At 47.3% G+C, this 22728-nt stretch overlaps 12 non-coding genes and 2 pseudogenes across 12 annotated transcripts; all 14 read left to right on the top strand.

Annotated features, from left to right (window-relative positions):
- Window positions 1–3919: 3919 nt before the first annotated feature.
- On the top strand, window positions 3920–4102 carry LOC139619696 (U2 spliceosomal RNA). The gene has a single exon (XR_011690659.1). It is a non-coding gene; the product is annotated as a U2 spliceosomal RNA (small nuclear RNA).
- A 395-nt stretch (window positions 4103–4497) lies between these two features.
- On the top strand, window positions 4498–4612 carry LOC139618866 (U5 spliceosomal RNA). Its single transcript, XR_011689873.1, has one exon. It is a non-coding gene; the product is annotated as a U5 spliceosomal RNA (small nuclear RNA).
- A 5754-nt stretch (window positions 4613–10366) lies between these two features.
- LOC139619780 (U2 spliceosomal RNA) lies at window positions 10367–10541 on the top strand (annotated as a pseudogene).
- A 387-nt stretch (window positions 10542–10928) lies between these two features.
- On the top strand, window positions 10929–11043 carry LOC139619343 (U5 spliceosomal RNA). The gene has a single exon (XR_011690342.1). It is a non-coding gene; the product is annotated as a U5 spliceosomal RNA (small nuclear RNA).
- A 164-nt stretch (window positions 11044–11207) lies between these two features.
- On the top strand, window positions 11208–11399 carry LOC139619592 (U2 spliceosomal RNA). Its single transcript, XR_011690583.1, has one exon. It is a non-coding gene; the product is annotated as a U2 spliceosomal RNA (small nuclear RNA).
- Window positions 11400–11794: 395 nt separating this feature from the next.
- LOC139618865 (U5 spliceosomal RNA) lies at window positions 11795–11909 on the top strand. Its single transcript, XR_011689872.1, has one exon. It is a non-coding gene; the product is annotated as a U5 spliceosomal RNA (small nuclear RNA).
- Window positions 11910–12073: 164 nt separating this feature from the next.
- Window positions 12074–12265, top strand: LOC139619429 (U2 spliceosomal RNA). The gene has a single exon (XR_011690425.1). It is a non-coding gene; the product is annotated as a U2 spliceosomal RNA (small nuclear RNA).
- A 395-nt stretch (window positions 12266–12660) lies between these two features.
- On the top strand, window positions 12661–12775 carry LOC139618864 (U5 spliceosomal RNA). The gene has a single exon (XR_011689871.1). It is a non-coding gene; the product is annotated as a U5 spliceosomal RNA (small nuclear RNA).
- Window positions 12776–12939: 164 nt separating this feature from the next.
- Window positions 12940–13131, top strand: LOC139619428 (U2 spliceosomal RNA). The gene has a single exon (XR_011690424.1). It is a non-coding gene; the product is annotated as a U2 spliceosomal RNA (small nuclear RNA).
- A 399-nt stretch (window positions 13132–13530) lies between these two features.
- On the top strand, window positions 13531–13645 carry LOC139618863 (U5 spliceosomal RNA). Its single transcript, XR_011689870.1, has one exon. It is a non-coding gene; the product is annotated as a U5 spliceosomal RNA (small nuclear RNA).
- A 5738-nt stretch (window positions 13646–19383) lies between these two features.
- LOC139619724 (U2 spliceosomal RNA) lies at window positions 19384–19561 on the top strand (annotated as a pseudogene).
- Window positions 19562–19956: 395 nt separating this feature from the next.
- On the top strand, window positions 19957–20071 carry LOC139618862 (U5 spliceosomal RNA). Its single transcript, XR_011689869.1, has one exon. It is a non-coding gene; the product is annotated as a U5 spliceosomal RNA (small nuclear RNA).
- A 164-nt stretch (window positions 20072–20235) lies between these two features.
- Window positions 20236–20427, top strand: LOC139619580 (U2 spliceosomal RNA). Its single transcript, XR_011690572.1, has one exon. It is a non-coding gene; the product is annotated as a U2 spliceosomal RNA (small nuclear RNA).
- A 395-nt stretch (window positions 20428–20822) lies between these two features.
- Window positions 20823–20937, top strand: LOC139619369 (U5 spliceosomal RNA). Its single transcript, XR_011690368.1, has one exon. It is a non-coding gene; the product is annotated as a U5 spliceosomal RNA (small nuclear RNA).
- The last annotated feature ends 1791 nt before the right edge of the window (window positions 20938–22728 follow it).

The raw sequence follows: 22728 nt of genomic DNA, 5'->3' as shown, positions 1-22728 counted from the left end.
CAAGAAATAGTCTAACTGCCTTTTTAAAAAAAAAAAAAGATATTTTAGCATCTTAAACCTCTATTTAGTGTTTTTAAAATTTCATACCTGTTGTTTTTAATCATACTCATGACACTCACCTTCTCAACCATCAATGTGAGAAGTGTGAAGTCGAGAGTTAGAGCCCAGAGTGTTTTATCCTTTCTTAATTCTACAAAGTCAGATGTGTTTTTAATGCAGGAATGTGGCATACCGTTTTTAAAACACTACCGACAGTGGGAGGAGATGTGGCCACAGACATCGATATGGAGCGGATCAAACCAAAATAAGAACGATGGAGTGGCCATTTTAATAAAAAACCCTCAGGTTCTGGTGAAGGGTAGCACTGTGGTGAGAGACGGTAGGGCACTTTTAGCACACTTGACCTTTATGGGACAGGATTTTAACCTTCTCAATATTTATGGCTTTAACGACAAAAATGACAGGTATGACCTTTTAGAAGACCTGCAGTCCCACATGCTAGGGAGAGTGCCATTAGTTTTAGGAGGTGATTTTAACTGTATTTTAAGTCGAAAAGATAGAAAAAGAACAGGGGAAGATTTTAAAATTGACAAAACATCGGTTTTATTACAGGGCATATGCAGGGATTTTAAACTACAAGACTGTTTTAAAACCATGCATCCCAGAGAGGAGGGCTTCACCTGGTTCAGTGGTGATGGCACCAGAGCCTCTCGCATAGATTTTATTTTCACACGGGACTGCCCGCCGACCGATGCTAGATTGACCCCTGTTTTCTTTTCTGACCACCTGATGCTCTCCTGCACCCTTTCACTCTCTTCAGGTGTGACTTTTGGAAGTGGTCTGTGGAAACTCAACTGCTCCCTGCTTGAAGATCAACATCTAGTTCAGCAGTACAGGGAGCAGTACCGAGAGTGGCAGACCCTTCAAGACATGTACGATACACGAGCACACTGGTGGGAGATGGTGAAGGGAAAGACCCAGACTTTTTTCAGACAGGCAGGCAAAAAAAGAAAGGGCAAGGAGAACAGACGCATGATGGGACTGCAGAAGCGACTACAGCGCTATGTTAACCTCAACCAAAATGGAATGGATTTTAATGAAGAAATTAGAGAAATCAAATCAGAGATGTCGGTTTTAGCTGAAATTAAAAGCAAGGGTGTCATTTTAAGGAGCAGGGAACGGGAAATAGAGGAGGGTGAGAAGTGCACCAGGTATTTTTTTAAGAAAATTGTTAGTAAAGGGGGGACCATTTTAAAACTAAAAAAGGAAAACGGGTGCATAACAGAGAATATCGAAGAAATTAAACAGATTGTGGAAAATTTTTACGTAGAATTGTATAAAGAAAAGCCCATTAGAATAGACACCATGAATGAAGTTTTAAAATCCATCGATAAAAAAGTAAAAGACAGTGTGCTTTTAACCCAAGATTTTACCATTCTAGAGTTAAATAAATGTTTGTCAAGTTTTAAAAAAGGGAAGTCCCCAGGACAGGATGGACTTCCCTTGGAATTTTATTTGACCTTTTGGGACATTTTAGCACCTGATTTGATCGATGTTTTTAAAGACTTTGAGCACCTAGACCGACTTCCTGACAGTTTTAGAGTAGGGATAGTGACTCTACTGCACAAAAACAAAGACAAGACCGACCTGATGAACTGGAGACCTATCGCACTTTTAAACCTTGATTGTAAACTTTTTAGCAAACTTTTAGCCTCACGTATGTCCTTGTTTTTAAAGGGGGTGATTCACCCGGATCAAGGCTGTGCCATCCCAGGGAGGAAGATCACCGACAGCCTGGTACTGATCCGAGACACCATCTGTTACGCGAGAGACAGAAACATCCGGCTAGTAGTCCTAAATTTAGATTTTGAGAAAGCCTTCGATCGGGTCTCGCACCAGTACCTTTTCAAGGTACTGCAAAAAATGGGGTTCCCAGAAAGGTTTCTAGCTTGGGTGGGATTGCTGTATCGGGACATTACCAGCAAATTTGTGATTAACGGGCATTTGACAAAAGCAGTCGATATTAACTGCGGTGTCCGTCAGGGTTGTCCGTTATCTGCCCTCCTATACATAACATGTATAGAACCGCTGGCACAGATCTTGAGAAGGGATCAACGAATCAATGGGTTGGGAGTACCGGGGAGCGGGGGACTGGACACCAAGTGTATTTTATACATGGACGACGTGAACATTTTATGCACCGACCTTTTATCCGTCAACAGGACGCTGGACTTGACTGACTGGTTTGGACAGGCTTCTGGGTCAAAGTTGAACAAAAACAAGACCCAAGCCCAATTTTATGGACCGTGGACAGCGACTGAGATGATAGGACTCCCTTTGACTGTGACCCAGACTGACCAAAAAATACTGGGGATCAAATTTGACAGGGAGGGAGAAGGAACAACAAATTGGCCAGACGTGGTAGGGAAAGTAAAACAAAGACTAGGATATTGGGGACTTAGAGGACTGACTATTGAAGGAAAGGTTTTAATCATCAAAGCGGTGATTTTACCTTTGCTTTTACTCATCAGTTCTGTTTTTATCCCACCTAGGAGAGTGCTTTTAGATCTGGAGCGAGCCATCTTTTATTTCCTGTGGGGCTCCAAGTGGGAGAGACTGAGGAGGGAGGTCATGAAAAGGCCAAAAGAGAAAGGAGGAAAAGGAGTGCCTGACCTGTACTTGTTTTTAGGAAGCCGATACACCGCACTACACCTCAAACAAGCCACAGACCCATCCGGAAACCCCAAAACTACAGCCATGACACGTTTCTGGATGGGATCGTACCTCAGACGATTGAAGATTTTACCTACAGATCTTAAAGTACCCGTGTCTTTTAGCCTGCCACCAGCCTATGCTTTTATCCTGACGTTTTTAAAGCATTTTAAACTGGAGCAGGAGGAGCTGCATATTTTAACCAACCACCGTTCTCTGATCTCTGTTGTGCAGGAGCAGGAGCCAGTGAGTCCAGTGCGCGGGCTCGCATTTGGCGAGCCCTCAACAGTTTGGCGCAACGTGAACCATTCCGCTCTTCCAAACAGACTCCGGGACCTGTCATGGATGGTGGCTCATGAGATTCTCCCAGTCAGGTCCGTCATGCACTCCCGGGGCATGTCAACACGCTCAACCTGCCCCCGACCCGGTTGTGGCGCGCCAGAGTCGGTGAGGCATTTGCTCTGGGAGTGCAGCGCTGCCGTAGACCAGTGGGCAATGGCCGGCTCCTTGCAATTCCCGTACTTGCCAGCAAGGGAGGTCCTTACAGCACAACTGGTGCTGTATGGGGTGAGCCAAAAAACACTGAAGAAAGATGACTTTGCCCAGATGTGGCTCACCCTAGCCGCCATCAAAGACGCCATATGGACCTCCAGAAACTTGCTGGTAAGGAAGCACATGCAGATCCCCCCCGTGGCTGTGATCCGGATGGCTGTAGGCGGCAGGCCTAGGACACAGCCACAAAGAAGCATCGCCTCTGTGCCCATTCGGACGAAGGAGCCGGAGCCACACATGAAAAGGTCAAAGCAGCGGCGGCCTGGCTCTCCGGGTGAGGCAGGTGGGAAGGAGCAACAGGGTGAGGATCTCCTCTGAGCACCACGACAGGATCCCGAGAGACCAAATGTTTGGGGGAGCGGAATGAGTGACCCTGGGTAGGGACTCACTCTGCTCCTGCACAAAATTAGAAAGAAGAGAAGTTTTAAACCAATGCACTCCCTTTTAAAGATTTGGGACACTCCATGGTTTTCATTTGTGAGATGGATTTTATGTTTGACAACATGTAAAACCCCTTGAAATATTTGTTTTTAATGTTTTAAAAAAAAACAAACAATGGTTTTACAACTATTTATCAAATTGTTGTGATTATAATGTACCCTTTGTATCTCAAGATGTAAACCTTCTTTGAAAAAAACTTGAAATGAGTGTCAATAAATCTTTTCGAAAGAAAAAAAAAAAAAATCTGTTCTTATCAGTTTAATATCTGATATGTCCTCTACCCGAGGACAAACATATTAAACGGATTTTTAGAACTGGGAGCTGAAAAAGGGGCTTGCTCCGTTCACTCCACGCATCGACCTGGCATTGCAGTGCCGCCGGGAACGGTGCACCCTTCTCTGGCCGTGTGGAAAAGCAAGCAAGCAAGCAAGCAAGCAAACAATGACGCAAACGTACAGTTTCAAATGCCCCTCTGGCAGTGGCTGGAGGAAGGTGAGTCAACCTGCCCCACAGCTGATATCCCTCACGCGCCCTGGAAGGGCTGCTAGCCTCCAATCAACCCCGCATTTTCCCTGTATTTTGGTCCCCGGGGGCCTGCAAGCGCCTGATAACTTGAGAAATTTGTGGGGATTGCATGTTGAGGCCCAGACACTTTTCTCCACAGCCCGATTGGCTAGAGCCCGTGACAACATGGGGAGGGGGCGGGGATTTGGCAAGCTAAGAGAAAGCTACCGTGAGGGCGGTGACTGGGACCAATGGGGTCCTCGGCCGCTCTTGAGGAGAGGCCTGTACTGACTCTGGTTTCTCTTCATCACGCACAAGTCTTTCGCCTTTTACTAAAGACTTCCGTGGAGAGGAACACCAATGAGTTTAAGCTATTTTTGGCAGGCTCTGCCGTATGGCTGAGCCCTTTGAGTTTGTGAAAAGTCAAACAGCTGTCGAGGTCAGGAATGGGGAGGTGGGCGGAGGTGGTGAAAAGCAGCCATTGCTCCGCTCATGTCAAAAGCAGCCAACCGCGACCAGCGAGATTTGTGCCAAGAGCCTGGCTGGAACGCCAGACACTTTGGGCCCATCGCTTCTCGGCCTTTTGGCTAAGACTGCGGTCGCCTCCTTTTGATGGTTAAATTCTTGCCTGTTGTGGCTCTGAGTTAAACCAGCTCTTGGGAGGAAATTGTCTACATTCCTTGTTTAAAGTTGTGCAACTTTTCTGTAGTTGCATATCTTAAACAAATAGGAATTCATTGGCCCAGAGAATCTCTTACCTGAGCTCTGCCGGATTCAACACCTTGTCCAGGCCAAAACTTGAAAAGGTAAGTACGTTTTTAGATTTTTTTCCTTTTTTATATTTTTAATTGTATTTACTTATTTATTGTTCATTGTTTTTTTGTCCATTGTAAGTTTTTTACTGATTTTAGATCCTTTTAGCTTGTGGTGCCTCCACCATGTCGGCCACCCATGCCAACATGCGGAGGCACCACAGCGTCCGTTTTAAGTTTAAAGAAAAGGATGGAAAGCTCCTGGAGATGTCAAGGCTAGATTTCTCCAGGAAGCTAATCCAACAGGCTTTGAAATTCACAGCAAACGATTTGAATTGTATTTTGACCCTACCATTAAACAAAGGTTTTGATGTAAGCTTCCAGTCTGCGGCTATCTTGAGAGAATTTTGGACAAGATTTGAGTCTGTGAAACCCCAGTTTTCTGCATTTGTTGTTGAAAAACTGACTGATAATGCATTGAAAACAGTCATTGTCAGAATGTTTAATGAGACAGTGAATGCAGAAGACATTTGTATATGGCTGGGGAGATACTGCACTGTTAAAGGCCAGGCTACCAAAGTGAGAGATGAGGACGGCATCTGGAATTGCGCTTGGAGGGTCCCCATTCAACAATGGCAGGACCCCCAGGGCTTCCAAGGCCTGAAACATCTGCCGTCAATGATAGTTCTGGGTGAAAACAGGGGCTACATCCACTACCAAGGTCAGCCCAAGCTCTGCCGCAAGTGTGGTGAGCATGGGCACCTGGTAGAAGCGTGCACAAAAACCTTTTGCGGAAAGTGTAGAGAAATTGGGCACACTTTTGAGGAGTGCACCAATGGCAGGAAGTGCAACCTTTGTGGAGAAACAAATCATCTCTTCAGAGCTTGCCCCAAATCGTTTGCCAACAAACTAAAGGCAGCAAAAGCCAATGAACAAAATGGAGGACAAAAAGAAAAAGAGCAGGTTGAAGAGGCTGGGCAGGAAAATTCAAATCTCCCGCCAGATACTGTGATTGGAGAGGAGGGATCATGTGAGGCGGGAGAGGGGGAGGGGCCTGCAACAGCCCCATCAATGGAGAGTGGAGAGGAGGATGGGGAGATGCAGGAAGTGGGCGGAGCTAGTTCAGAAATGGAAGATTTTCAACCACCTGAAAATAGTGAGGATGCCCCCCTCCCCGATGCCCAGCAAACAAAGAGACTTGCATCGGAATTGTCCTCTGAGTCTCCTGTAGCCTCAGAGAAGAGGGGAAGAGTTGGGACTCTCTCAGACAGTTCATCTGTGGAGGAGCCCAGAGTCTTCCCCTCCAATTCACCAAATGAAGTCTCTTTTCTGACAGTAGCTCTACAATCAACCCCTAAGGACTCCAAGCTAAATGCAGCCTTGCGTCAAAGGCCAACCCCCAGAGTCCGACGGGGGAATGGAGCTCAACTCCCTCCTTCATCACCTGTTGAAGTGAAGGAGGAGCCCCGTTCACAAGAAATAGTCTAACTGCCTTTTTTTAAAAAAAAAAAAAGATATTTTAGCATCTTAAACCTCTATTTAGTGTTTTTAAAATTTCATACCTGTTGTTTTTAATCATACTCATGACACTCACCTTCTCAACCATCAATGTGAGAAGTGTGAAGTCGAGAGTTAGAGCCCAGAGTGTTTTATCCTTTCTTAAATCTACAAAGTCAGATGTGTTTTTAATGCAGGAATGTGGCATACCGTTTTTAAAACACTACCGACAGTGGGAGGAGATGTGGCCACAGACATCGATATGGAGCGGATCAAACCAAAATAAGAACGATGGAGTGGCCATTTTAATAAAAAACCCTCAGGTTCTGGTGAAGGGTAGCACTGTGGTGAGAGACGGTAGGGCACTTTTAGCACACTTGACCTTTATGGGACAGGATTTTAACCTTCTCAATATTTATGGCTTTAACGACAAAAATGACAGGTATGACCTTTTAGAAGACCTGCAGTCCCACATGCTAGGGAGAGTGCCATTAGTTTTAGGAGGTGATTTTAACTGTATTTTAAGTCGAAAAGATAGAAAAAGAACAGGGGAAGATTTTAAAATTGACAAAACATCGGTTTTATTACAGGGCATATGCAGGGATTTTAAACTACAAGACTGTTTTAAAACCATGCATCCCAGAGAGGAGGGCTTCACCTGGTTCAGTGGTGATGGCACCAGAGCCTCTCGCATAGATTTTATTTTCACACGGGACTGCCCGCCGACCGATGCTAGATTGACCCCTGTTTTCTTTTCTGACCACCTGATGCTCTCCTGCACCCTTTCACTCTCTTCAGGTGTGACTTTTGGAAGTGGTCTGTGGAAACTCAACTGCTCCCTGCTTGAAGATCAACATCTAGTTCAGCAGTACAGGGAGCAGTACCGAGAGTGGCAGACCCTTCAAGACATGTACGATACACGAGCACACTGGTGGGAGATGGTGAAGGGAAAGACCCAGACTTTTTTCAGACAGGCAGGCAAAAAAAGAAAGGGCAAGGAGAACAGACGCATGATGGGACTGCAGAAGCGACTACAGCGCTATTTTAACCTCAACCAAAATGGAATGGATTTTAATGAAGAAATTAGAGAAATCAAATCAGAGATGTCGGTTTTAGCTGAAATTAAAAGCAAGGGTGTCATTTTAAGGAGCAGGGAACGGGAAATAGAGGAGGGTGAGAAGTGCACCAGGTATTTTTTTAAGAAAATTGTTAGTAAAGGGGGGACCATTTTAAAACTAAAAAAGGAAAACGGGTGCATAACAGAGAATATCGAAGAAATTAAACAGATTGTGGAAAATTTTTACGTAGAATTGTATAAAGAAAAGCCCATTAGAATAGACACCATGAATGAAGTTTTAAAATCCATCGATAAAAAAGTAAAAGACAGTGTGCTTTTAACCCAAGATTTTACCATTCTAGAGTTAAATAAATGTTTGTCAAGTTTTAAAAAAGGGAAGTCCCCAGGACAGGATGGACTTCCCTTGGAATTTTATTTGACCTTTTGGGACATTTTAGCACCTGATTTGATCGATGTTTTTAAAGACTTTGAGCACCTAGACCGACTTCCTGACAGTTTTAGAGTAGGGATAGTGACTCTACTGCACAAAAACAAAGACAAGACCGACCTGATGAACTGGAGACCTATCGCACTTTTAAACCTTGATTGTAAACTTTTTAGCAAACTTTTAGCCTCACGTATGTCCTTGTTTTTAAAGGGGGTGATTCACCCGGATCAAGGCTGTGCCATCCCAGGGAGGAAGATCACCGACAGCCTGGTACTGATCCGAGACACCATCTGTTACGCGAGAGACAGAAACATCCGGCTAGTAGTCCTAAATTTAGATTTTGAGAAAGCCTTCGATCGGGTCTCGCACCAGTACCTTTTCAAGGTACTGCAAAAAATGGGGTTCCCAGAAAGGTTTCTAGCTTGGGTGGGATTGCTGTATCGGGACATTACCAGCAAATTTGTGATTAACGGGCATTTGACAAAAGCAGTCGATATTAACTGCGGTGTCCGTCAGGGTTGTCCGTTATCTGCCCTCCTATACATAACATGTATAGAACCGCTGGCACAGATCTTGAGAAGGGATCAACGAATCAATGGGTTGGGAGTACCGGGGAGCGGGGGACTGGACACCAAGTGTATTTTATACATGGACGACGTGAACATTTTATGCACCGACCTTTTATCCGTCAACAGGACGCTGGACTTGACTGACTGGTTTGGACAGGCTTCTGGGTCAAAGTTGAACAAAAACAAGACCCAAGCCCAATTTTATGGACCGTGGACAGCGACTGAGATGACAGGACTCCCTTTGACTGTGACCCAGACTGACCAAAAAATACTGGGGATCAAATTTGACAGGGAGGGAGAAGGAACAACAAATTGGCCAGACGTGGTAGGGAAAGTAAAACAAAGACTAGGATATTGGGGACTTAGAGGACTGACTATTGAAGGAAAGGTTTTAATCATCAAAGCGGTGATTTTACCTTTGCTTTTACTCATCAGTTCTGTTTTTATCCCACCTAGGAGAGTGCTTTTAGATCTGGAGCGAGCCATCTTTTATTTCCTGTGGGGCTCCAAGTGGGAGAGACTGAGGAGGGAGGTCATGAAAAGGCCAAAAGAGAAAGGAGGAAAAGGAGTGCCTGACCTGTACTTGTTTTTAGGAAGCCGATACACCGCACTACACCTCAAACAAGCCACAGACCCATCCGGAAACCCCAAAACTACAGCCATGACACGTTTCTGGATGGGATCGTACCTCAGACGATTGAAGATTTTACCTACAGATCTTAAAGTACCCGTGTCTTTTAGCCTGCCACCAGCCTATGCTTTTATCCCGACGTTTTTAAAGCATTTTAAACTGGAGCAGGAGGAGCTGCATATTTTAACCAACCACCGTTCTCTGATCTCTGTTGTGCAGGAGCAGGAGCCAGTGAGTCCAGTGCGCGGGCTCGCATTTGGCGAGCCCTCAACAGTTTGGCGCAACGTGAACCATTCCGCTCTTCCAAACAGACTCCGGGACCTGTCATGGATGGTGGCTCATGAGATTCTCCCAGTCAGGTCCGTCATGCACTCCCGGGGCATGTCAACACGCTCAACCTGCCCCCGACCCGGTTGTGGCGCGCCAGAGTCGGTGAGGCATTTGCTCTGGGAGTGCAGCGCTGCCGTAGACCAGTGGGCAATGGCCGGCTCCTTGCAATTCCCGTACTTGCCAGCAAGGGAGGTCCTTACAGCACAACTGGTGCTGTATGGGGTGAGCCAAAAAACACTGAAGAACGATGACTTTGCCCAGATGTGGCTCACCCTAGCCGCCATCAAAGACGCCATATGGACCTCCAGAAACTTGCTGGTAAGGAAGCACATGCAGATCCCCCCCGTGGCTGTGATCCGGATGGCTGTAGGCGGCAGGCCTAGGACACAGCCACAAAGAAGCATCGCCTCTGTGCCCATTCGGACGAAGGAGCCGGAGCCACACATGAAAAGGTCAAAGCAGCGGCGGCCTGGCTCTCCGGGTGAGGCAGGTGGGAAGGAGCAACAGGGTGAGGATCTCCTCTGAGCACCACGACAGGATCCCGAGAGACCAAATGTTTGGGGGAGCGGAATGAGTGACCCTGGGTAGGGACTCATTCTGCTCCTGCACAAAATTAGAAAGAAGAGAAGTTTTAAACCAATGCACTCCCTTTTTAAAGATTTGGGACACTCCATGGTTTTCATTTGTGAGATGGATTTTATGTTTGACAACATGTAAAACCCCTTGAAATATTTGTTTTTAATGTTTAAAAAAAAAAAAAAAAACAAACAAACAATGGTTTTACAACTATTTATCATATTGTTGTGATTATAATGTACCCTTTGTATCTCAAGATGTAAACCTTCTTTGAAAAAACTTGAAATGAGTGTCAATAAATCTTTTCGAAAGAAAAAATCTGTTCTTATCAGTTTAATATCTGATATGTCCTCTACCCGAGGACAAACATATTAAACGGATTTTTAGAACTGGGAGCTGAAAAAGGGGCTTGCTCCGTTCACTCCACGCATCGACCTGGCATTGCAGTGCCGCCGGGAACGGTGCACCCTTCTCTGGCCGTGTGGAAAAGCAAGCAAGCAAGCAAACAATGACGCAAACGTACAGTTTCAAATGCCCCTCTGGCAGTGGCTGGAGGAAGGTGAGTCAACCTGCCCCACAGCTGATATCCCTCACGCGCCCTGGAAGGGCTGCTAGCCTCCAATCAACCCCGCATTTTCCCTGTATTTTGGTCCCCGGGGGCCTGCAAGCGCCTGATAACTTGAGAAATTTGTGGGGATTGCATGTTGAGGCCCAGACACTTTTCTCCACAGCCCGATTGGCTAGAGCCCGTGACAACATGGGGAGGGGGCGGGGATTTGGCAAGCTAAGAGAAGGCTACCGTGAGGGCGGTGACTGGGACCAATGGGGTCCTCGGCCGCTCTTGAGGAGAGGCCTGTACTGACTCTGGTTTCTCTTCATCACGCACAAGTCTTTCGCCTTTTACTAAAGATTTCCGTGGAGAGGAACACCAATGAGTTTAAGCTATTTTTGGCAGGCTCTGCCGTATGGCTGAGCCCTTTGAGTTTGTGAAAAGTCAAACAGCTGTCGAGGTCAGGAATGGGGAGGTGGGCGGAGGTGGTGAAAAGCAGCCATTGCTCCGCTCATGTCAAAAGCAGCCAACCGCGACCAGCGAGATTTGTGCCAAGAGCCTGGCTGGAACGCCAGACACTTTGGGCCCATCGCTTCTCGGCCTTTTGGCTAAGATCAAGTGTAGTATCTGTTCTTATCAGTTTAATATCTGATATGTCCTCTACCCGAGGACAAACATATTAAACGGATTTTTAGAACTGGGAGCTGAAAAAGGGGCTTGCCCCGTTCACTCCACGCATCGACCTGGCATTGCAGTGCCGCCGGGAACGGTGCACCCTTCTCTGGCCGTGTGGAAAAGCAAGCAAGCAAGCAAGCAAGCAAGCAATGACGCAAACGTACAGTTTCAAATGCCCCTCTGGCAGTGGCTGGAGGAAGGTGAGTCAACCTGCCCCACAGCTGATATCCCTCACGCGCCCTGGAAGGGCTGCTAGCCTCCAATCAACCCCGCATTTTCCCTGTATTTTGGTCCCCGGGGGCCTGCAAGCGCCTGATAACTTGAGAAATTTGTGGGGATTGCATGTTGAGGCCCAGACACTTTTCTCCACAGCCCGATTGGCTAGAGCCCGTGACAACATGGGGAGGGGGCGGGGATTTGGCAAGCTAAGAGAAGGCTACCGTGAGGGCGGTGACTGGGACCAATGGGGTCCTCGGCCGCTCTTGAGGAGAGGCCTGTACTGACTCTGGTTTCTCTTCATCACGCACAAGTCTTTCGCCTTTTACTAAAGACTTCCGTGGAGAGGAACACCAATGAGTTTAAGCTATTTTTGGCAGGCTCTGCCGTATGGCTGAGCCCTTTGAGTTTGTGAAAAGTCAAACAGCTGTCGAGGTCAGGAATGGGGAGGTGGGCGGAGGTGGTGAAAAGCAGCCATTGCTCCGCTCATGTCAAAAGCAGCCAACCGCGACCAGCGAGATTTGTGCCAAGAGCCTGGCTGGAACGCCAGACACTTTGGGCCCATCGCTTCTCGGCCTTTTGGCTAAGATCAAGTGTAGTATCTGTTCTTATCAGTTTAATATCTGATATGTCCTCTACCCGAGGACAAACATATTAAACGGATTTTTAGAACTGGGAGCTGAAAAAGGGGCTTGCTCCGTTCACTCCACGCATCGACCTGGCATTGCAGTGCCGCCGGGAACGGTGCACCCTTCTCTGGCCGTGTGGAAAAGCAAGCAAGCAAGCAAGCAAGCAAACAATGACGCAAACGTACAGTTTCAAATGCCCCTCTGGCAGTGGCTGGAGGAAGGTGAGTCAACCTGCCCCACAGCTGATATCCCTCACGCGCCCTGGAAGGGCTGCTAGCCTCCAATCAACCCCGCATTTTCCCTGTATTTTGGTCCCCGGGGGCCTGCAAGCGCCTGATAACTTGAGAAATTTGTGGGGATTGCATGTTGAGGCCCAGACACTTTTCTCCACAGCCCGATTGGCTAGAGCCCGTGACAACATGGGGAGGGGGCGGGGATTTGGCAAGCTAAGAGAAGGCTACCGTGAGGGCGGTGACTGGGACCAATGGGGTCCTCGGCCGCTCTTGAGGAGAGGCCTGTACTGACTCTGGTTTCTCTTCATCACGCACAAGTCTTTCGCCTTTTACTAAAGACTTCCGTGGAGAGGAACACCAATGAGTTTAAGCTATTTTTGGCAGGCTCTGCCGTATGGCTGAGCCCCTTGAGTTTGTGAAAAGTCAAACAGCTGTCGAGGTCAGGAATGGGGAGGTGGGCGGAGGTGGTGAAAAGCAGCCATTGCTCCGCTCATGTCAAAAGCAGCCAACCGCGACCAGCGAGATTTGTGCCAAGAGCCTGGCTGGAACGCCAGACACTTTGGGCCCATCGCTTCTCGGCCTTTTGGCTAAGATCAAGTGTAGTATCTGTTCTTATCAGTTTAATATCTGATATGTCCTCTACCCGAGGACAAACATATTAAACGGATTTTTAGAACTGGGAGCTGAAAAAGGGGCTTGCTCCGTTCACTCCACGCATCGACCTGGCATTGCAGTGCCGCCGGGAACGGTGCACCCTTCTCTGGCCGTGTGGAAAAGCAAGCAAGCAAGCAAGCAAGCAAGCAAACAATGACGCAAACGTACAGTTTCAAATGCCCCTCTGGCAGTGGCTGGAGGAAGGTGAGTCAACCTGCCCCACAGCTGATATCCCTCACGCGCCCTGGAAGGGCTGCTAGCCTCCAATCAACCCCGCATTTTCCCTGTATTTTGGTCCCCGGGGGCCTGCAAGCGCCTGATAACTTGAGAAATTTGTGGGGATTGCATGTTGAGGCCCAGACACTTTTCTCCACAGCCCGATTGGCTAGAGCCCGTGACAACATGGGGAGGGGGCGGGGATTTGGCAAGCTAAGAGAAGGCTACCGTGAGGGCGGTGACTGGGACCAATGGGGTCCTCGGCCGCTCTTGAGGAGAGGCCTGTACTGACTCTGGTTTCTCTTCATCACGCACAAGTCTTTCGCCTTTTACTAAAGACTTCCGTGGAGAGGAACACCAATGAGTTTAAGCTATTTTTGGCAGGCTCTGCCGTATGGCTGAGCCCTTTGAGTTTGTGAAAAGTCAAACAGCTGTCGAGGTCAGGAATGGGGAGGTGGGCGGAGGTGGTGAAAAGCAGCCATTGCTCCGCTCATGTCAAAAGCAGCCAACCGCGACCAGCGAGATTTGTGCCAAGAGCCTGGCTGGAACGCCAGACACTTTGGGCCCATCGCTTCTCGGCCTTTTGGCTAAGACTGCGGTCGCCTCCTTTTGATGGTTAAATTCTTGCCTGTTGTGGCTCTGAGTTAAACCAGCTCTTGGGAGGAAATTGTCTACATTCCTTGTTTAAAGTTGTGCAACTTTTCTGTAGTTGCATATCTTAAACAAATAGGAATTCATTGGCCCAGAGAATCTCTTACCTGAGCTCTGCCGGATTCAACACCTTGTCCAGGCCAAAACTTGAAAAGGTAAGTACGTTTTTAGATTTTTTTCCTTTTTTATATTTTTAATTGTATTTACTTATTTATTGTTCATTGTTTTTTTGTCCATTGTAAGTTTTTTACTGATTTTAGATCCTTTTAGCTTGTGGTGCCTCCACCATGTCGGCCACCCATGCCAACATGCGGAGGCACCACAGCGTCCGTTTTAAGTTTAAAGAAAAGGATGGAAAGCTCCTGGAGATGTCAAGGCTAGATTTCTCCAGGAAGCTAATCCAACAGGCTTTGAAATTCACAGCAAACGATTTGAATTGTATTTTGACCCTACCATTAAACAAAGGTTTTGATGTAAGCTTCCAGTCTGCGGCTATCTTGAGAGAATTTTGGACAAGATTTGAGTCTGTGAAACCCCAGTTTTCTGCATTTGTTGTTGAAAAACTGACTGATAATGCATTGAAAACAGTCATTGTCAGAATGTTTAATGAGACAGTGAATGCAGAAGACATTTGTATATGGCTGGGGAGATACTGCACTGTTAAAGGCCAGGCTACCAAAGTGAGAGATGAGGACGGCATCTGGAATTGCGCTTGGAGGGTCCCCATTCAACAATGGCAGGACCCCCAGGGCTTCCAAGGCCTGAAACATCTGCCGTCAATGATAGTTCTGGGTGAAAACAGGGGCTACATCCACTACCAAGGTCAGCCCAAGCTCTGCCGCAAGTGTGGTGAGCATGGGCACCTGGTAGAAGCGTGCACAAAAACCTTTTGCGGAAAGTGTAGAGAAATTGGGCACACTTTTGAGGAGTGCACCAATGGCAGGAAGTGCAACCTTTGTGGAGAAACAAATCATCTCTTCAGAGCTTGCCCCAAATCGTTTGCCAACAAACTAAAGGCAGCAAAAGCCAATGAACAAAATGGAGGACAAAAAGAAAAAGAGCAGGTTGAAGAGGCTGGGCAGGAAAATTCAAATCTCCCGCCAGATACTGTGATTGGAGAGGAGGGATCATGTGAGGCGGGAGAGGGGGAGGGGCCTGCAACAGCCCCATCAATGGAGAGTGGAGAGGAGGATGGGGAGATGCAGGAAGTGGGCGGAGCTAGTTCAGAAATGGAAGATTTTCAACCACCTGAAAATAGTGAGGATGCCCCCCTCCCCGATGCCCAGCAAACAAAGAGACTTGCATCGGAATTGTCCTCTGAGTCTCCTGTAGCCTCAGAGAAGAGGGGAAGAGTTGGGACTCTCTCAGACAGTTCATCTGTGGAGGAGCCCAGAGTCTTCCCCTCCAATTCACCAAATGAAGTCTCTTTTCTGACAGTAGCTCTACAATCAACCCCTAAGGACTCCAAGCTAAATGCAGCCTTGCGTCAAAGGCCAACCCCCAGAGTCCGACGGGGGAATGGAGCTCAACTCCCTCCTTCATCACCTGTTGAAGTGAAGGAGGAGCCCCGTTCACAAGAAATAGTCTAACTGCCTTTTTTTTAAAAAAAAAAAGATATTTTAGCATCTTAAACCTCTATTTAGTGTTTTTAAAATTTCATACCTGTTGTTTTTAATCATACTCATGACACTCACCTTCTCAACCATCAATGTGAGAAGTGTGAAGTCGAGAGTTAGAGCCCAGAGTGTTTTATCCTTTCTTAAATCTACAAAGTCAGATGTGTTTTTAATGCAGGAATGTGGCATACCGTTTTTAAAACACTACCGACAGTGGGAGGAGATGTGGCCACAGACATCGATATGGAGCGGATCAAACCAAAATAAGAACGATGGAGTGGCCATTTTAATAAAAAACCCTCAGGTTCTGGTGAAGGGTAGCACTGTGGTGAGAGACGGTAGGGCACTTTTAGCACACTTGACCTTTATGGGACAGGATTTTAACCTTCTCAATATTTATGGCTTTAACGACAAAAATGACAGGTATGACCTTTTAGAAGACCTGCAGTCCCACATGCTAGGGAGAGTGCCATTAGTTTTAGGAGGTGATTTTAACTGTATTTTAAGTCGAAAAGATAGAAAAAGAACAGGGGAAGATTTTAAAATTGACAAAACATCGGTTTTATTACAGGGCATATGCAGGGATTTTAAACTACAAGACTGTTTTAAAACCATGCATCCCAGAGAGGAGGGCTTCACCTGGTTCAGTGGTGATGGCACCAGAGCCTCTCGCATAGATTTTATTTTCACACGGGACTGCCCGCCGACCGATGCTAGATTGACCCCTGTTTTCTTTTCTGACCACCTGATGCTCTCCTGCACCCTTTCACTCTCTTCAGGTGTGACTTTTGGAAGTGGTCTGTGGAAACTCAACTGCTCCCTGCTTGAAGATCAACATCTAGTTCAGCAGTACAGGGAGCAGTACCGAGAGTGGCAGACCCTTCAAGACATGTACGATACACGAGCACACTGGTGGGAGATGGTGAAGGGAAAGACCCAGACTTTTTTCAGACAGGCAGGCAAAAAAAGAAAGGGCAAGGAGAACAGACGCATGATGGGACTGCAGAAGCGACTACAACGCTATTTTAACCTCAACCAAAATGGAATGGATTTTAATGAAGAAATTAGAGAAATCAAATCAGAGATGTCGGTTTTAGCTGAAATTAAAAGCAAGGGTGTCATTTTAAGGAGCAGGGAACGGGAAATAGAGGAGGGTGAGAAGTGCACCAGGTATTTTTTTAAGAAAATTGTTAGTAAAGGGGGGACCATTTTAAAACTAAAAAAGGAAAACGGGTGCATAACAGAGAATATCGAAGAAATTAAACAGATTGTGGAAAATTTTTACGTAGAATTGTATAAAGAAAAGCCCATTAGAATAGACACCATGAATGAAGTTTTAAAATCCATCGATAAAAAAGTAAAAGACAGTGTGCTTTTAACCCAAGATTTTACCATTCTAGAGTTAAATAAATGTTTGTCAAGTTTTAAAAAAGGGAAGTCCCCAGGACAGGATGGACTTCCCTTGGAATTTTATTTGACCTTTTGGGACATTTTAGCACCTGATTTGATCGATGTTTTTAAAGACTTTGAGCACCTAGACCGACTTCCTGACAGTTTTAGAGTAGGGATAGTGACTCTACTGCACAAAAACAAAGACAAGACCGACCTGATGAACTGGAGACCTATCGCACTTTTAAACCTTGATTGTAAACTTTTTAGCAAACTTTTAGCCTCACGTATGTCCTTGTTTTTAAAGGGGGTGATTCACCCGGATCAAGGCTGTGCCATCCCAGGGAGGAAGATCACCGACAGCCTGGTACTGATCCGAGACACCATCTGTTACGCGAGAGACAGAAACATCCGGCTAGTAGTCCTAAATTTAGATTTTGAGAAAGCCTTCGATCGGGTCTCGCACCAGTACCTTTTCAAGGTACTGCAAAAAATGGGGTTCCCAGAAAGGTTTCTAGCTTGGGTGGGATTGCTGTATCGGGACATTACCAGCAAATTTGTGATTAACGGGCATTTGACAAAAGCAGTCGATATTAACTGCGGTGTCCGTCAGGGTTGTCCGTTATCTGCCCTCCTATACATAACATGTATAGAACCGCTGGCACAGATCTTGAGAAGGGATCAACGAATCAATGGGTTGGGAGTACCGGGGAGCGGGGGACTGGACACCAAGTGTATTTTATACATGGACGACGTGAACATTTTATGCACCGACCTTTTATCCGTCAACAGGACGCTGGACTTGACTGACTGGTTTGGACAGGCTTCTGGGTCAAAGTTGAACAAAAACAAGACCCAAGCCCAATTTTATGGACCGTGGACAGCGACTGAGATGACAGGACTCCCTTTGACTGTGACCCAGACTGACCAAAAAATACTGGGGATCAAATTTGACAGGGAGGGAGAAGGAACAACAAATTGGCCAGACGTGGTAGGGAAAGTAAAACAAAGACTAGGATATTGGGGACTTAGAGGACTGACTATTGAAGGAAAGGTTTTAATCATCAAAGCGGTGATTTTACCTTTGCTTTTACTCATCAGTTCTGTTTTTATCCCACCTAGGAGAGTGCTTTTAGATCTGGAGCGAGCCATCTTTTATTTCCTGTGGGGCTCCAAGTGGGAGAGACTGAGGAGGGAGGTCATGAAAAGGCCAAAAGAGAAAGGAGGAAAAGGAGTGCCTGACCTGTACTTGTTTTTAGGAAGCCGATACACCGCACTACACCTCAAACAAGCCACAGACCCATCCGGAAACCCCAAAACTACAGCCATGACACGTTTCTGGATGGGATCGTACCTCAGACGATTGAAGATTTTACCTACAGATCTTAAAGTACCCGTGTCTTTTAGCCTGCCACCAGCCTATGCTTTTATCCAGACGTTTTTAAAGCATTTTAAACTGGAGCAGGAGGAGCTGTATATTTTAACCAACCACCGTTCTCTGATCTCTGTTGTGCAGGAGCAGGAGCCAGTGAGTCCAGTGCGCGGGCTCGCATTTGGCGAGCCCTCAACAGTTTGGCGCAACGTGAACCATTCCGCTCTTCCAAACAGACTCCGGGACCTGTCATGGATGGTGGCTCATGAGATTCTCCCAGTCAGGTCCGTCATGCACTCCCGGGGCATGTCAACACGCTCAACCTGCCCCCGACCCGGTTGTGGCGCGCCAGAGTCGGTGAGGCATTTGCTCTGGGAGTGCAGCGCTGCCGTAGACCAGTGGGCAATGGCCGGCTCCTTGCAATTCCCGTACTTGCCAGCAAGGGAGGTCCTTACAGCACAACTGGTGCTCTATGGGGTGAGCCAAAAAACACTGAAGAAAGATGACTTTGCACAGATGTGGCTCACCCTAGCCGCCATCAAAGACGCCATATGGACCTCCAGAAACTTGCTGGTAAGGAAGCACATGCAGATCCCCCCCGTGGCTGTGATCCGGATGGCTGTAGGCGGCAGGCCTAGGACACAGCCACAAAGAAGCATCGCCTCTGTGCCCATTCGGACGAAGGAGCCGGAGCCACACATGAAAAGGTCAAAGCAGCGGCGGCCTGGCTCTCCGGGTGAGGCAGGTGGGAAGGAGCAACAGGGTGAGGATCTCCTCTGAGCACCACGACAGGATCCCGAGAGACCAAATGTTTGGGGGAGCGGAATGAGTGACCCTGGGTAGGGACTCACTCTGCTCCTGCACAAAATTAGAAAGAAGAGAAGTTTTAAACCAATGCACTCCCTTTTAAAGATTTGGGACACTCCATGGTTTTCATTTGTGAGATGGATTTTATGTTTGACAACATGTAAAACCCCTTGAAATATTTGTTTTTAATGTTTTAAAAAAAAACAATAGTTTTACAACTATTTATCAAATTGTTGTGATTATAATGTACCCTTTGTATCTCAAGATGTAAACCTTCTTTGAAAAAAACTTGAAATGAGTGTCAATAAATCTTTTCGAAAGAAAAAAAAATCTGTTCTTATCAGTTTAATATCTGATATGTCCTCTACCCGAGGACAAACATATTAAACGGATTTTTAGAACTGGGAGCTGAAAAAGGGGCTTGCTCCGTTCACTCCACGCATCGACCTGGCATTGCAGTGCCGCCGGGAACGGTGCACCCTTCTCTGGCCGCGTGGAAAAGCAAGCAAGCAAGCAAGCAAGCAAACAATGACGCAAACGTACAGTTTCAAATGCCCCTCTGGCAGTGGCTGGAGGAAGGTGAGTCAACCTGCCCCACAGCTGATATCCCTCACGCGCCCTGGAAGGGCTGCTAGCCTCCAATCAACCCCGCATTTTCCCTGTATTTTGGTCCCCGGGGGCCTGCAAGCGCCTGATAACTTGAGAAATTTGTGGGGATTGCATGTTGAGGCCCAGACACTTTTCTCCACAGCCCGATTGGCTAGAGCCCGTGACAACATGGGGAGGGGGCGGGGATTTGGCAAGCTAAGAGAAGGCTACCGTGAGGGCGGTGACTGGGACCAATGGGGTCCTCGGCCGCTCTTGAGGAGAGGCCTGTACTGACTCTGGTTTCTCTTCATCACGCACAAGTCTTTCGCCTTTTACTAAAGACTTCCGTGGAGAGGAACACCAATGAGTTTAAGCTATTTTTGGCAGGCTCTGCCGTATGGCTGAGCCCTTTGAGTTTGTGAAAAGTCAAACAGCTGTCGAGGTCAGGAATGGGGAGGTGGGCGGAGGTGGTGAAAAGCAGCCATTGCTCCGCTCATGTCAAAAGCAGCCAACCGCGACCAGCGAGATTTGTGCCAAGAGCCTGGCTGGAACGCCAGACACTTTGGGCCCATCGCTTCTCGGCCTTTTGGCTAAGATCAAGTGTAGTATCTGTTCTTATCAGTTTAATATCTGATATGTCCTCTACCCGAGGACAAACATATTAAACGGATTTTTAGAACTGGGAGCTGAAAAAGGGGCTTGCCCCGTTCACTCCACGCATCGACCTGGCATTGCAGTGCCGCCGGGAACGGTGCACCCTTCTCTGGCCGTGTGGAAAAGCAAGCAAGCAAGCAAGCAAGCAAACAATGACGCAAACGTACAGTTTCAAATGCCCCTCTGGCAGTGGCTGGAGGAAGGTGAGTCAACCTGCCCCACAGCTGATATCCCTCACGCGCCCTGGAAGGGCTGCTAGCCTCCAATCAACCCCGCATTTTCCCTGTATTTTGGTCCCCGGGGGCCTGCAAGCGCCTGATAACTTGAGAAATTTGTGGGGATTGCATGTTGAGGCCCAGACACTTTTCTCCACAGCCCGATTGGCTAGAGCCCGTGACAACATGGGGAGGGGGCGGGGATTTGGCAAGCTAAGAGAAGGCTACCGTGAGGGCGGTGACTGGGACCAATGGGGTCCTCGGCCGCTCTTGAGGAGAGGCCTGTACTGACTCTGGTTTTTCTTCATCACGCACAAGTCTTTCGCCTTTTACTAAAGACTTCTGTGGAGAGGAACACCAATGAGTTTAAGCTATTTTTGGCAGGCTCTGCCGTATGGCTGAGCCCTTTGAGTTTGTGAAAAGTCAAACAGCTGTCGAGGTCAGGAATGGGGAGGTGGGCGGAGGTGGTGAAAAGCAGCCATTGCTCCGCTCATGTCAAAAGCAGCCAACCGCGACCAGCGAGATTTGTGCCAAGAGCCTGGCTGGAACGCCAGACACTTTGGGCCCATCGCTTCTCGGCCTTTTGGCTAAGACTGCGGTCGCCTCCTTTTGATGGTTAAATTCTTGCCTGTTGTGGCTCTGAGTTAAACCAGCTCTTGGGAGGAAATTGTCTACATTCCTTGTTTAAAGTTGTGCAACTTTTCTGTAGTTGCATATCTTAAACAAATAGGAATTCATTGGCCCAGAGAATCTCTTACCTGAGCTCTGCCGGATTCAACACCTTGTCCAGGCCAAAACTTGAAAAGGTAAGTACGTTTTTAGATTTTTTTCCTTTTTTATATTTTTAATTGTATTTACTTATTTATTGTTCATTGTTTTTTTGTCCATTGTAAGTTTTTTACTGATTTTAGATCCTTTTAGCTTGTGGTGCCTCCACCATGTCGGCCACCCATGCCAACATGCGGAGGCACCACAGCGTCCGTTTTAAGTTTAAAGAAAAGGATGGAAAGCTCCTGGAGATGTCAAGGCTAGATTTCTCCAGGAAGCTAATCCAACAGGCTTTGAAATTCACAGCAAACGATTTGAATTGTATTTTGACCCTACCATTAAACAAAGGTTTTGATGTAAGCTTCCAGTCTGCGGCTATCTTGAGAGAATTTTGGACAAGATTTGAGTCTGTGAAACCCCAGTTTTCTGCATTTGTTGTTGAAAAACTGACTGATAATGCATTGAAAACAGTCATTGTCAGAATGTTTAATGAGACAGTGAATGCAGAAGACATTTGTATATGGCTGGGGAGATACTGCACTGTTAAAGGCCAGGCTACCAAAGTGAGAGATGAGGACGGCATCTGGAATTGCGCTTGGAGGGTCCCCATTCAACAATGGCAGGACCCCCAGGGCTTCCAAGGCCTGAAACATCTGCCGTCAATGATAGTTCTGGGTGAAAACAGGGGCTACATCCACTACCAAGGTCAGCCCAAGCTCTGCCGCAAGTGTGGTGAGCATGGGCACCTGGTAGAAGCGTGCACAAAAACCTTTTGCGGAAAGTGTAGAGAAATTGGGCACACTTTTGAGGAGTGCACCAATGGCAGGAAGTGCAACCTTTGTGGAGAAACAAATCATCTCTTCAGAGCTTGCCCCAAATCGTTTGCCAACAAACTAAAGGCAGCAAAAGCCAATGAACAAAATGGAGGACAAAAAGAAAAAGAGCAGGTTGAAGAGGCTGGGCAGGAAAATTCAAATCTCCCGCCAGATACTGTGATTGGAGAGGAGGGATCATGTGAGGCGGGAGAGGGGGAGGGGCCTGCAACAGCCCCATCAATGGAGAGTGGAGAGGAGGATGGGGAGATGCAGGAAGTGGGCGGAGCTAGTTCAGAAATGGAAGATTTTCAACCACCTGAAAATAGTGAGGATGCCCCCCTCCCCGATGCCCAGCAAACAAAGAGACTTGCATCGGAATTGTCCTCTGAGTCTCCTGTAGCCTCAGAGAAGAGGGGAAGAGTTGGGACTCTCTCAGACAGTTCATCTGTGGAGGAGCCCAGAGTCTTCCCCTCCAATTCACCAAATGAAGTCTCTTTCCTGACAGTAGCTCTACAATCAACCCCTAAGGACTCCAAGCTAAATGCAGCCTTGCGTCAAAGGCCAACCCCCAGAGTCCGACGGGGGAATGGAGCTCAACTCCCTCCTTCATC

Source organism: Trachinotus anak, unplaced genomic scaffold (genome assembly GCF_046630095.1).
Source record: "Trachinotus anak isolate AG129_WGS33_773 ecotype Australia unplaced genomic scaffold, CSIRO_AGI_Tana_v1 ptg000003l, whole genome shotgun sequence".
NCBI classification, from domain to species: Eukaryota; Metazoa; Chordata; class Actinopteri; order Carangiformes; family Carangidae; genus Trachinotus; species Trachinotus anak.
The sequence above is the reverse complement of the archived record's forward strand: the minus strand, read 5'-3'. Positions and strand labels throughout refer to the sequence as shown.